Here is a 12235-nt window from a genome sequence, read left to right as displayed (position 1 = left end):
TTATTAAATGCTTAATTTTATTATTGAATTTTGAATACAAATTAACTGAAGTCAGAACTGAATTTGTAGAATAATTTATATATCGAAGAATTCAGTTTTGGGCTGTTGAATGGTTAAGAATGATCGAAAGATTTTTAATATTTTAAAGCAAAATTTTTTTTATAATATTTTGTATTATTAATTCATTTCAAATCTCTTGCTCAATTTTAGTTATATTTGCAAATTATTAAATAAATTTAAATTCAATTTAGAAAAATAAATTGTATAAATATTCTTAACATTTCTTATTTTTCCATAGTAACCACAGATGGAGGACCTGAGACTATCTGTGAAAAATAAGTAAGTTTCAGGTTATCACACCTTCACACACTTTCACTGGAATATAAAGAAGATTTCTGGGGATTTACTGGGATGTAACATCAAGCAGTTGAGAGTATGTATTTAAGAGGTTAAAGGGATATTGTAACTAGTATTTCAAATCCTGATAACATCCCATACGCTGTCAGTGGGACCTAGATAGGATGTCCTAAAGATATACTGGGATGTGACATAAAGCACTCGGGAGGTTGAGTTTAGGAGGAAACTGGAATATTACGGGGTGTCCTGAGGATGTAGCAAGTAGAACTTTAAATCCTAATAACATATAACATCCCATACGCTGTCGATGGGACATAGATAGGATGTTCTTAGGATATGATGGGATGTGTTTAGGAGGTTAGTGGGATATCCCGGGATGTCCTGAGGATGTAGTAAGTAGGAGTTCAGATGCTAAAAACATCCCGTACGCTGTCGATGGGATTTTTTAGGATGTCCTGAGGATGTACTTGGATGTGACATTAAGCACTCGGGAGGAGGTGTTTGGGAGGTGTTACAGTTTATGTAGCTGGCCACGAGAGGGCGCAGCGTTTTTTACTTTTAGCTTGTTATATTTTTCTTACCGCATTGCGGATTTTTGAGATAGATGTAGTGGCAACCAAAAAAAAAAAAAAACATGACGAATGTTCTAATGTAGGCATACAATTCTTGTACATAGCTGTAAATAAAGCTTCTGTGTGATAAAAATGAAAAGGAATTCCAAGCGTTCCTGTGGATATTCATTAAGAAAGGTAAGCAAAAATTTCACTTATCGATGTTGTTAAATGTAAATAATAAGAATAAGAAAAAAAGATCATAAGTTGCAACAGGAGGTTTGCGGGATATTCCGGGATGTCCTGAGGATGTGCGCATATCCCGCGAGCAACATCCTCGGGATATCCCAAGGATGTTTTTGTGCTATGTGGGATTCATAACACTGGAAGAAATGTAACCACAGACAACTGGTTTTTCAAATTTTGAGTTAGTACGAGATTTAGATGAAAAAGAAAAAAAAAATGTCATTTTTAGATACTTTGAAAAAAAAAAAAAATAAACCTCAAATTCCGGATCAGCTCAAGCTGACGAAAACTCGGGAACCCAATACAAGTCTTTTTGGATTTAGAAAAAAATATGACACTTCTCTCCTATGTACCAAAGTTATAGAAACGTCATATTGATTTCAAGTCTTCATGATGACGTAGCAATAGATGAAGATACCCAGGATAAAATAAAGCCTGATATTATCACATTTTACAATAGTACCAAAGGAGGTGTGGATACAGTGGACAAACTCTGTGCTTCCTACAATGTTGCCAGGAACATCAGGCATTGCCTCTTGTAGTTTTCGTTTCTATGCTGAATATAGCAGCAATCAACAGCTACATAATTCATTCAACGAATAAGAGTAAAAAATTATTTAGAAGGCAATACCTGCGAAAGCTATCAAATGCTCTTGTAAAGGAAAACGTTGAAAGAAGAAGCCCTACCTCTCTTCAGACTGAGCTGAAATTAAAACTGTTAAAAGCAGAATTAGGTGCAGAATTGTTAAAAAGCAGAATTAGGTGTTGTTGAAGAAATGACTTCAGGGAAGAAAAGATGCAAACTCTGCCAAAATGACAAGCGCACTAGAATTCCGAGGTTCAGCTGTGAGATTTGTTTAAAATTCATTTGTCTAGAGCAGGGGTAGGCAACACGACGCACGGGGGGCCATTGCGACCCCGATCGATTTTTAATGCGCCCTCGCTGGACTAATGTAAATGTATGATAGCCAAAGCGATTTACTTACTCTTGCCAAACGGCGATATACAGTAAGCAGTGTCTGACCACGTATTCCAGATCTATGTAAACATCCGGTTTGGGGCGGAAGTGGGCACATCTATCAGTTATGTAGGGGTGAGTAGACACTAAATGTCCCCTGACCTTCGATTTCACCCACACCCTTCGACCTTCGAGAGGGAAAAATACCCGCGCTTTTCGCCCACACACCCCTTTAATTAAACTGACCCATCTTGGCCCTCAGCCAAACTGCTCTCGCTAGCGTGGTTAGACAGTAGTCAGTTGAGTTTAAGATTGTGTATAGATTAGCAGTTTGCTAACCTTGAGCGTATCTAATAACATGCACGTATTTTTTGTTAGTGTGTGATCGTATTTCGAATAGACCACGCGTAGACCGTGCATTTAAAACTACCAAGTAATCCGAAATAATTCTTTCTTTCAAAACCCTTCATGGATAAATGTAAAAGAAAAAGAACATATTATTTTAACGATGAATGGGAACATCTGTATTGTTTCGTTGATTACAAAGGGAAGTGTATTTGTTTGTTGTGTAATAATAGTGTTGCGATTCCCAAGAAAAGTAATATTGAACGACATTTTAAGACCGTTCATACCAATTTTGATAGTGACTATCCAATGAACTCTGAAATTAGAAGAAAAAAAAATATTTCTTTAAAATCTTCAATAATTAACCAGCAAAGTTTTTTTACTAAACCACTGCAACAACATAAAGCAGCAACGATCGCGTCATATAAAATATCGCATTTGGTAGCTAAGAATAAAAAAACATTTACAGATGGAGAATTAGTGAAAGAAGCCATGTTAGAAGCTGCTGATTAACTTTTTGAAGAATTTAAAAATAAAAAGGAAATAGTTTCAGCTATAAACACGTTGCAATTATCAGCACGAACTGTTACTAGAAGAATTGAAGTAATTGCGGAGAATTTGGAGGCAGAATTAGCAAATGATATGGAAAATTGTATTTTCTTTTCGCTACAGATGGATGAATCGGCAGACAGGGCCGACGGAAGCGGGCCCACAAGGCCTTCTTTGCAGGCGGGCGCCGACCAGCGAACGACACAGAGCTTTTTTTAATGAAAAAGAATGTGCACTTATCGGGGAAGAAGAAAAATATTCCTTGAATGCTTACACAGGACAGAGGGGAGTTCGCGCCCCCTCCCAACACCTCCTAACAGAAGGTGTTGCCCTTCCCCACCTTTCCTCTCCAGCTCATCCATCAATGCCTTGTCACCCATCCGTCAATCGTCAGGGATAGTATCATACAAAGAAGTTCGAGTTGGGAATTCACGCTGTGAGCAAGTTTAAATCTAGATAATACCCTTAGACGTTGTTCATCACTCACAATGATCCTTCTGCGCATCTAGTACCAGATAACGGTCATTTTCCATGTGTCTAGAAAGCCACGTGTTATGTATCATCTACACATTCCATTTTCGTATTTACTGAGTATCACTGAGTGGTTGGCGAAAATTTTCGATGCACAATAACCTTACTACCATTGGAAAAGAAAAGTCCATTTGATGAAGTACGTTCTTATTTTATTTTACTTAATATAATTTCTATTTATCCTTATTTTATCGTTTTTATTATATTTTATTTAAAATGTATACAGTGAACTACGGCTTTTTTTTTCTTGAAAATTTCTGTGAGGGTGGGAAGGGGGGAACGGATTAGCTCTTTCTATCAGGGAAAATTTGCCGTTTTGCCATATGTAAGAATGAACACAGGCACCAAATTTTCATATTTTTCACGGGAGTTGGAAGGGGGGCAAGATTTGCATGGACGAAAACGCAGAAGTCTATAGAGAAGTGCTTCTCAACCTTTTTTGGTCTGCTGACCGGTAAAACTTACGAAAAAATTTCGCGGACCAGTGTGTTTTTTTCCCTCCCCCCCAAAAAAAAACTTTACAAAGTATTCAAGAATTACTACATAAGTTAATTGTAATATTCTTATTACCATTTGCCTACAATCATATTTAAATATTTCCTTCTCATCCTGGTTATTGATTTTTAATCTACGTATAGTTAAAGAAATAGTAGTTATAGCACAGTATTAAATTCCATGGTTATTAAAAACTTACGCTGATGTATAGTTTTCAGTTGTCCAAGCATGCAGAAGAATGCAAGCAAGATAAAAAGCGAAACCTAACTTAAGACGCCTTAAACACTACGATAGATATTCATCGTTCAAGTAATCAGCGATACTCAAGGTAAACAGGAGCACACTAACTGGTGTACTAAGTGTACGGCACGGCAATTTATAAAAGGCAATTAGGTACCTAGTTGCGGGTTGCTATATTTTTCATCACCGATCATATTATTTTATAAACTAGTAAACTATTTTTATTGTAATGTTGCGTGCGTACGGGTTCGTTACGAAATGAATGCACAAGTCCGATCAAAAATTAAGAAATTTATTATTATCACAACAAATATGATTAAATGTCCTCAAATAATTGCGCAGTATCACAATATATCACAGTAGTATCTTCTAACTACTCAAACGTTCAAGAGAACTTAATTCAAAACAGCTAAAGAAAGCTAATCCGCGAATTCGCTACAATCAACAAGAGCAGTTTTCTAAACAAACTCTTAAAACAACAACAAACTAACTCTCGAATTGAGAGGTTTTTCTCCTATTTATATGATTTTAAAATCGCGCGCGAGAATTTTCTAGTACTTTCTCGAAATCAAAAAGAGATATTTATTAAATGTTACATGCACGCGCTCTTGTATTTTCAATTTTCCGACTTAGCTTTCTTTTAATATTCGTCACGCGCTTCACTGCGCGGGAAATAAAACCATTTAATTTACAATTCAACTAACATTAGCTATTTAAATACCAAATCCGTAACACTGCCCCCTTCCCAAGGACTTCCAGTCCCGGGCAGTACAATCCCTGGGCAGGAAGCCAAACTTACAACTGTGGCATAAATACAATAAACAACATAAACACTAAATGCAACAACTAACTTAAACAAATCAAAGGCTAAGTACAAGTCAAATCAAATACAAAATACAAGTCAAATCAAATACAAAATACAAGTCAAATCAAATACAAAATACAAAACAAATACTAAATACACATTTAGAAACAAAAAGGACCATGGTCTTACACTATTTACAATTGTTTACATTACGTACTATGGCCATAGTAATGAGCTAACCTGTCGTAACGAACGACTTTAGGTTTAGTGTTCTAGAGTTCGAAGACTTACGGATCCGAACCACGACGTTATTCAGCCTGTTTAGGACTGTGTACGGACCATCCCAAGATGACTGTAATTTCGGACCGAGTCCCTTCCGTCGAGTCGGATTCCACAACCAAACCTTGTCTCCATCGTGGAATTGATGTTTAGTAGCTCTTGTGTCGTATCGGGTCTTCATCTTCTCCGTCGCCAAGTTGACTCGCTCTCGTGCAAAGTTATGCATCACTTTAAACCGGACCTGGAGATCTTGAATATATTCCTCAGGCGATGAAGGAACATCCAGAGGACGACCAAACAAGAGATCACAAGGCAGACAAAGGTCACGACCGAAGAGCATCTGTGATGGGGAATAGTCGATAGTCTCATGGACATCACGCCAATAAAAACAGTGGTAATTTCTTGTCCCAGTCCTGTTGGTTTCTGGAAATCACTAATGAGAGGTTATTAAGGATGGTTCGATTGAACCTCTCTACCATGCCGTCCGACTGGGGATGTAAGGGCATCGTTTGGGTTTTGTCAATGCCGAGTAGTTTGCAGAGTTCTTTGATTACTGCCGACGTAAAATTCCTTCCTTGATATCAACTAGGACCCTTTAAGATATCAACTAGGAGAAATATATGATGCTGTCTTTGAAATATCCGAAGGTGAATGCTTTTCAAACGAAGTGCAACATGAAGCACGAAGTCTGTGCACCAAAATCAAGGATTATAAATTTGTTGGTTCCTTGATAGTTTGGCACGATTTGCTTAACAGAATTAATCCTGTCAGCAAACAATTGCAAGAAAAGGGTCTGAGTGTTACACTAGCCTTAAAGGCAATAAGTAACTTAAAAACATTCATTGAAGAATATAGAAGTGATATTAATTACAAAAGTATTCTTGAGAAAGCCAAAGAACTTAGTGAAGAAGTGGATGGCGAGCTACAATTTAAAACTGTTGAAGAAGTCCGAAGAAGGAAAAAGAAATGTCACTTCGATTACGAACATGCTGACGAATTTCCCCAATGTCCAGAAGAGAAGTTTAGGGCAAATGCCTTTTTTAGAATTTTGGATACTGCTTGGACATCATTAAACGAAAGATTTGATTCAATGAAAAATCACTACGATAATTTTAGTTTCCTGGGTAATTTATCAGAAATCGATAACGCAAATTTGAAAATAAAATGTGATAAATTAGAAAATTTGTTACAGTGTGGTGACAATAAAGATATTAACGCAAAAGAACTCTATGACGAAATAATAGCTTCGAAAGACATTTTTACAGCCGGTATGAATGACTCATTCGATATTTTGAACTTAATTGTGTCAAATAATTTGTGCTTCCCGAACTTGAAGATCGTACTGAGAATACTACTTAGAATTCCTGTTAGTGTTGCTAGTAGCGAAAGATCATTCTCCAAATTAAAATTGATCAAGACATATTTACGTTCAAGTATATCGCAGGAAAGACTCATATAGTATTTAGCTTTGATTGCCATTAAAAATGAAATCTGTCAAGAACTAGGTGCGAAAGAAATTATAGAAAAATTTGTAAATATGAAATGCAGAAAAAAAAATTATTCTCAATAAATTGTTAAAATCAATTTCAACAAATGCTTTCTTCAAAACTTCCTTCTCCCGATGCGTGAACGAAGTTCAGGTGTCAGTGGGCTCCTGGGTTAGAAAACCCTCATCCCAGTCGAATGCATGGATCTGTTTCCGAACTTTGTTGATCGTGAATGAAACAAGGATTAGCATTGAGGTAAGGCATAAGTTCTTTTTCATGTATGTTGTAGAAGATCTTGAGATTCAGTTCGAGTCTGGGAAGCAGAATAAGCAATATGGCAACGGGAACGTCAATTAAGGATGGTTACCATCGGAGAGTGTCGATCGAAGGAGCTCGCAGGCTGCAGTGGTGGCGGCTGAGGGCTGAATGAGTTAAAGTCAGGAAAGCATCGAAGTAGACCAGGAGAAGAACGTTGATTGGGGTGCGTTAGTCACGTGTGCTAGGGGGGAGGGGCAAAGGCTCTTTCCAGTCCATACGAAATTTTGAAGGGAAGGCCAAAAAGTAATGGGGAAGGGGGTTAAAATTGAGGAAAGCCTGCTGGACTTAGAAAATAATTTGAGCTGAAAAAATTATTTCTAACTTTCATTTTGTCTGAGGAGGAATATTTCCTTTAAGCATTACTTTGAAATCACTTAAGCGTTTGTAGTTGGTTGACAGTGCATTTAAGTTATAATTATTTATGTATAAATATTTTAATTACTTTTATTTATTTATTTATTTATTTTTAATAATATTTTTATAATCACTAATTAGTGATAGTTTCTTAATAAGGCACCTGGCCTCCTTCTGTTGCGCTGGTCATTAACGTTATACTGTAATGAGGGAATGGTAGGATTGTTAACGTTAATGATGTTTGCAAGGAATCGCTTTGAGATTTTAATCATAATCTCAACTAGTTGAGGTGTGTTTGTTTCTCTGTGTAAGGCTTCGTTTCTTATGTAATAGTGCTGTTGGTGATTTGTCTTAATGTGATGTTTTGAAGTCGTTGTAGTCTTATCAGTGTAGTGTTACAGACATAGCCCCATACTGGGCAGGCATAAGTAATTATTGGAACGAGCATGGCTTTATAAATGAGTAGTTTTTGATCTAGTGCTAAAATGCTGTTTCGAGCGATTAGGGGGTGAAGTGTTATTTTACTGACTCGAAACTTTGTAATTATGTGTTTAATGTGGGGCTTCCATGTGAGTCTCTGGTCAAGTACAACGCCTAGGTATTTGACTTCCTTGGCCCAAGGGATGGGAGTATTGTAGAACACTAGATTTCCTCCAATTTTCCTTTTCTTGGAAAACATGACAGCAACAGTTTTGTTGATGTTTACTTTAATTTTCCACTGAGAGAGCCAGAGTTCAAGTGCATGTATGTGTGTTTGTAGCTGTTGGATAGATGAGGTAGGAGATGCATTTTGTGCGAGGATCGCAGTATCGTCCGCGTACATAGCGAGTGTTGTGTTATGCACGTGTGGAATATCGTTCGTATATAAATTAAATATAAAGGGATCGACGAGCGAGCCCTGAGGCGTGCCCGCGCGGATAATTCGCTTAGTGGAGAGTGTTTGATTGATACGAACGATAAAATATCTATCGGTTAGATAGGAGCGAAGTGTTGTTATGATGAATTCTGGGAATCCCAGAATGATTAATTTGTAGATAAGGCCATCGAGCCAAACACGGTCGAATGCCTTGGCTATATCTAGGAAGATAGAAGCTGTGCAGAGCTTATTTTGAATTCCAGATGAAATTAATTCAGTCAGTCTGAATAATTGATGAAATGTAGAATGTTTGCTGCGAAAACCATATTGTTGTGGGATGATGATTCTTCTGTTTTCGGCAATTTTTTTTATTTCTAGGAGGATGATATGCTCAGCAATTTTGCTACATAATGGCAGGAGGCTGATTGGCCGATATGATTCAGGTTCATGAGGAGATTTTCCAGGCTTTGGGATCGATGAGATAATGGCAATTTTCCAGCATGAAGGAAAGTGGCGTAAGTCGATGATGAGTTGAATGATTTTAATGAGGCGACAAATCATCAGGAGTCCCATTTTTTTAATCATAATGTTGGTAATGTTATCATATCCAGGGCTCTTTTTCGTCTTTAATTTTTCAATATAGCCAAGAACATCCGATGGGTTGACTGCGATGCTGTTGTTAGCGTGTGTTTTTGAGAAAAATTGGGTAATGGTATTTGTGACTTAAGTTTTCAGTGTATGGGTCAGAAATGTTGTTTGTGACAAATTGAGTAGCATAGTAATCTGCTAGAAACTGAGCTTTCTCAGTTTCTGTGTATGCGATCCTGTTTTGGCCTTTAAGGGGCGGAATAGTTTTGTAGCATCAAGTCGTTTAACTCATCACTCGGATGTATTGTGGGGGTAGAGTACTGGGTGTTGTTTAGAGCTTTGGTATAGTTTGACCAATTCGTGAGAAGGGCTCTTTTGTCTGGTGTGCTATGGCAACTTATGTCTAATTCAATTTCGACTGGGCCCACCAGCGGCCGAGCGGTAAAGTCGCTGAACACTGGTAGTTCGGTCCGAGGTTCGAATCCCGCGAACGGGCTGGCTGCATGAATGTTTTCGTGGTTTTCCCCATGTTAACGTGTATACGAACCAGTTTCCCTTAGAAAGTCCTCCACGAAGGCATCCCTCCTCTTAGGCATATAGCCCTCGAGGCTTTGCCATAAACACACGCACACAATTTCGACTGGGTTGTGGTCCGAGGAAAGCTTATCTAATGTTTGATTTTAGATGGAGCTTGGATATTTTTTAAAATGAAGAAGTGGAGGGTAGAAGCATAAGTAGATCCATAGCATGTTGGGGTGGGTGGAGCTGCAATATGAAGGTTGGCTGTATTAGCAAATTTTCGTAGTGTGGTGCCTAGGAAATTAGTAGAACTGCAGTTCCAAGCGCGGAGTCTGGCGTTAAAGTCTCCTCCAACAATGATTCGATTGTTGAGTTTGAATATCATGCTTAAATCTGCAATGATATCGGTTGTAGGTTTGGATGGTGGTACGTAGAGAGAGACTAAAGTGTATGATGGTGTGGCGGGTGGTATGATAGTGATAGCTACTGCCTCGGTGGCTAAAAGCTGTGGAATTGTGATTCAGTAATGAGTGATGGAGCGCTTAATCAAAATGATGACACCTCCAGCTGTACGATTCGTGCGTGGTCTGTCATATCTATGTAAATCATAGTATGCAACGTGAAAAGTGAAGTTTGGACCAAGGATGTGTTCCTGTATGAGGAGTGCATCAGGGTTATACTCATTTATAAATTCTTTTAGTTCTGAAATTTTCGTGTTGAGGCCTTGCGCGTTCCAAGTAATTATTCTCGTATCTCTGGTGTGATTATTCATGATCGGGTTCGTTAAGCTCTTCTATTATCAGAAAAAAAATGTACATTTTTTTCCATTTGTGTTTGTGCTGATCTGAGGTTGTTGAGGTTTTTCTTGAGTAAGTTTGTTAGTTTAGTGATTTGCTTTTGGCCAAAGATGGATTCAATTTCTTTCATTATTTGGAAAAGTTCTAAAAATACAGACGTGTTTAAATTTTGATTTCCTTTGGAGTTAATTTGTCCTGTGGTTTTATTTGAGCGATTATGTTCAATTTTGTTACTGTTGGGGGTGTGTGTAGCCGGAGCTGTGTTCTGATTGGTTGATGTATCAAATTGTATATTTTCTTGTGTTTTTTGAGTTTTTGGATTTAGAGTTTCGGAATAAAGTTTTCTGGGGCCTTGTGAATTAATGTTTCGTGGTTTGGGAAATTTTTCGCATCCTCTGTAGCAAGCTGGATGTGAATTTTGGCAATTGGCACATACTGGATCTTCAATGAATCCTTTTTTTGGACATGAGATAGATTTGTGATCCCCTGCGCATTTGACACAACGAGGTGTAAGGAAGCAATTTTCGGATGAGTGGTGCCATTTCTGGCAGTTGTGACATTGTGGTATGAGGTTTTTGTTAACATATTTTTCAATTTGTACTATGAATAGTGATATGTGTGTGATGTAAATTTCTTCAATGTTGGGTGTGGGTATGAGTTGTGTTTGAAATAGAGGCATGGGCTGTCGTGTACGGTTTCGTGTCATCTGAGTAATTTTATGTACTTTGGATCCTTGTTCTGTGAGAATGTCATGAATTTCATCCGTGTCCATGTCTATGGGGAGTCCTCTGATTACAACCTTCACAGGTTTGAGATGTCGTGCGTTTATGATGTAGTGTTCTATGTTTTTGTCTTTAAGGAATTGTGTGAGTATTCTGTGATCTTCGGATGAGTTTGGGTGTATTTTTAGAAATTCGCCGTTGATACGGCCAAAGAACTTTGCTTTGGATTGGTCTGCTAGCTGTTTTAAATAGTTGTTGTATTTTGTGTTATCTGGTGGTTTCACCATGACTGGGGGTACCGATTTGTGTTGTGGAGGTGTAATTGTTTGTTGAGTGTCAGAATCATTTTGTGTTTCTGGATTGTTGTCATTTTGGGAAATAGTGCCGTCAGTATTGTTATCCAGGGGGCTAAATATAATTTTGGTAGCAATGCAGTTTGATGCGTCTTTTAAATTGGCAAATTGTTTGGTATGTTTGCTAGTTCTGGATGGTTTAACAAATCCTACATTCTGCTCATTGCAGTCATCTGAGTTTTCTGAAATGTCATGCTGTTTTCTTTTTTGATTCATGCTACAAGTATTAGCGTTAGAATTATCTAAGTTTCACTCAGGTGAACAATGATTTGGGTTATTTACAGGGGTTCTAGCACACAATGACATAAAATGATCGCACTTACCCCTAAGGTGCTCCATTTCCAATTTCATCTGTCGTATATTTGTTGCCATTAGAGGAGCCTACTGGTCCGGGTCCGGGTCCGAAACAGCACGAATGGCGTCCATTTGCTTCTTCAGGGATTTGGTCATTTCGATCTTGGCTTCGAATGCGTGAATTTGGTTCTTTATCTGCATAACGATGAGTTCGGGTTTTATATCCAATTGCTTGGTTTCCGATGCTGTCGAGGTGTCCATGGAATCTTGGTCAGTAGTATTAGCCATACTCCAGTCGCTAGTAGGTTTGTCCGGCGGTATAGCGGCGCAAACCGGCGTCAGATCATGGGCTGATGCCATAAGCAAAAAGAGCGTTCTTCACCCACGAAGGCTGAAGGCAGATCCAACTTCCTTCTCCTATACAAAAATTTAGAAAAAGGGGTGGGGACGACTTCAGGTACTTTACAGGCGGGCGCCGGATAACCTTGCGCCGGCGCTGCGTACATTGGTAGAACAACAGAAACTGCTATAATTTCATGGCCATTCCTTCTATCTTCATTAATGTAGCAGGATTGCAGCGTATTTTTAACA

The 12235-nt window shown here is 38.2% G+C and overlaps 1 protein-coding gene across 1 annotated transcript in view; it reads left to right on the top strand.

The window, feature by feature from the left end:
- The first annotated feature begins 3509 nt into the window (after window positions 1–3509).
- Window positions 3510–12235, top strand: part of LOC146995032 (techylectin-5A-like) — a 57472-nt gene continuing 48746 nt past the window's right edge. Inside the window, exon 1 of the mRNA XM_085825245.1 lies at window positions 3510–3676. The gene's annotated coding sequence lies outside the window, so the exon portion shown is untranslated. The remainder of the gene's footprint in view (window positions 3677–12235) is intronic.

This window comes from Stegodyphus dumicola, chromosome 10, assembly GCF_044657685.1.
Source record: "Stegodyphus dumicola isolate Sdum_Otavi_A_Nest chromosome 10, ASM4465768v1".
Classification (NCBI taxonomy): Eukaryota; Metazoa; Arthropoda; class Arachnida; order Araneae; family Eresidae; genus Stegodyphus; species Stegodyphus dumicola.
The sequence above is the reverse complement of the archived record's forward strand: the minus strand, read 5'-3'. Positions and strand labels throughout refer to the sequence as shown.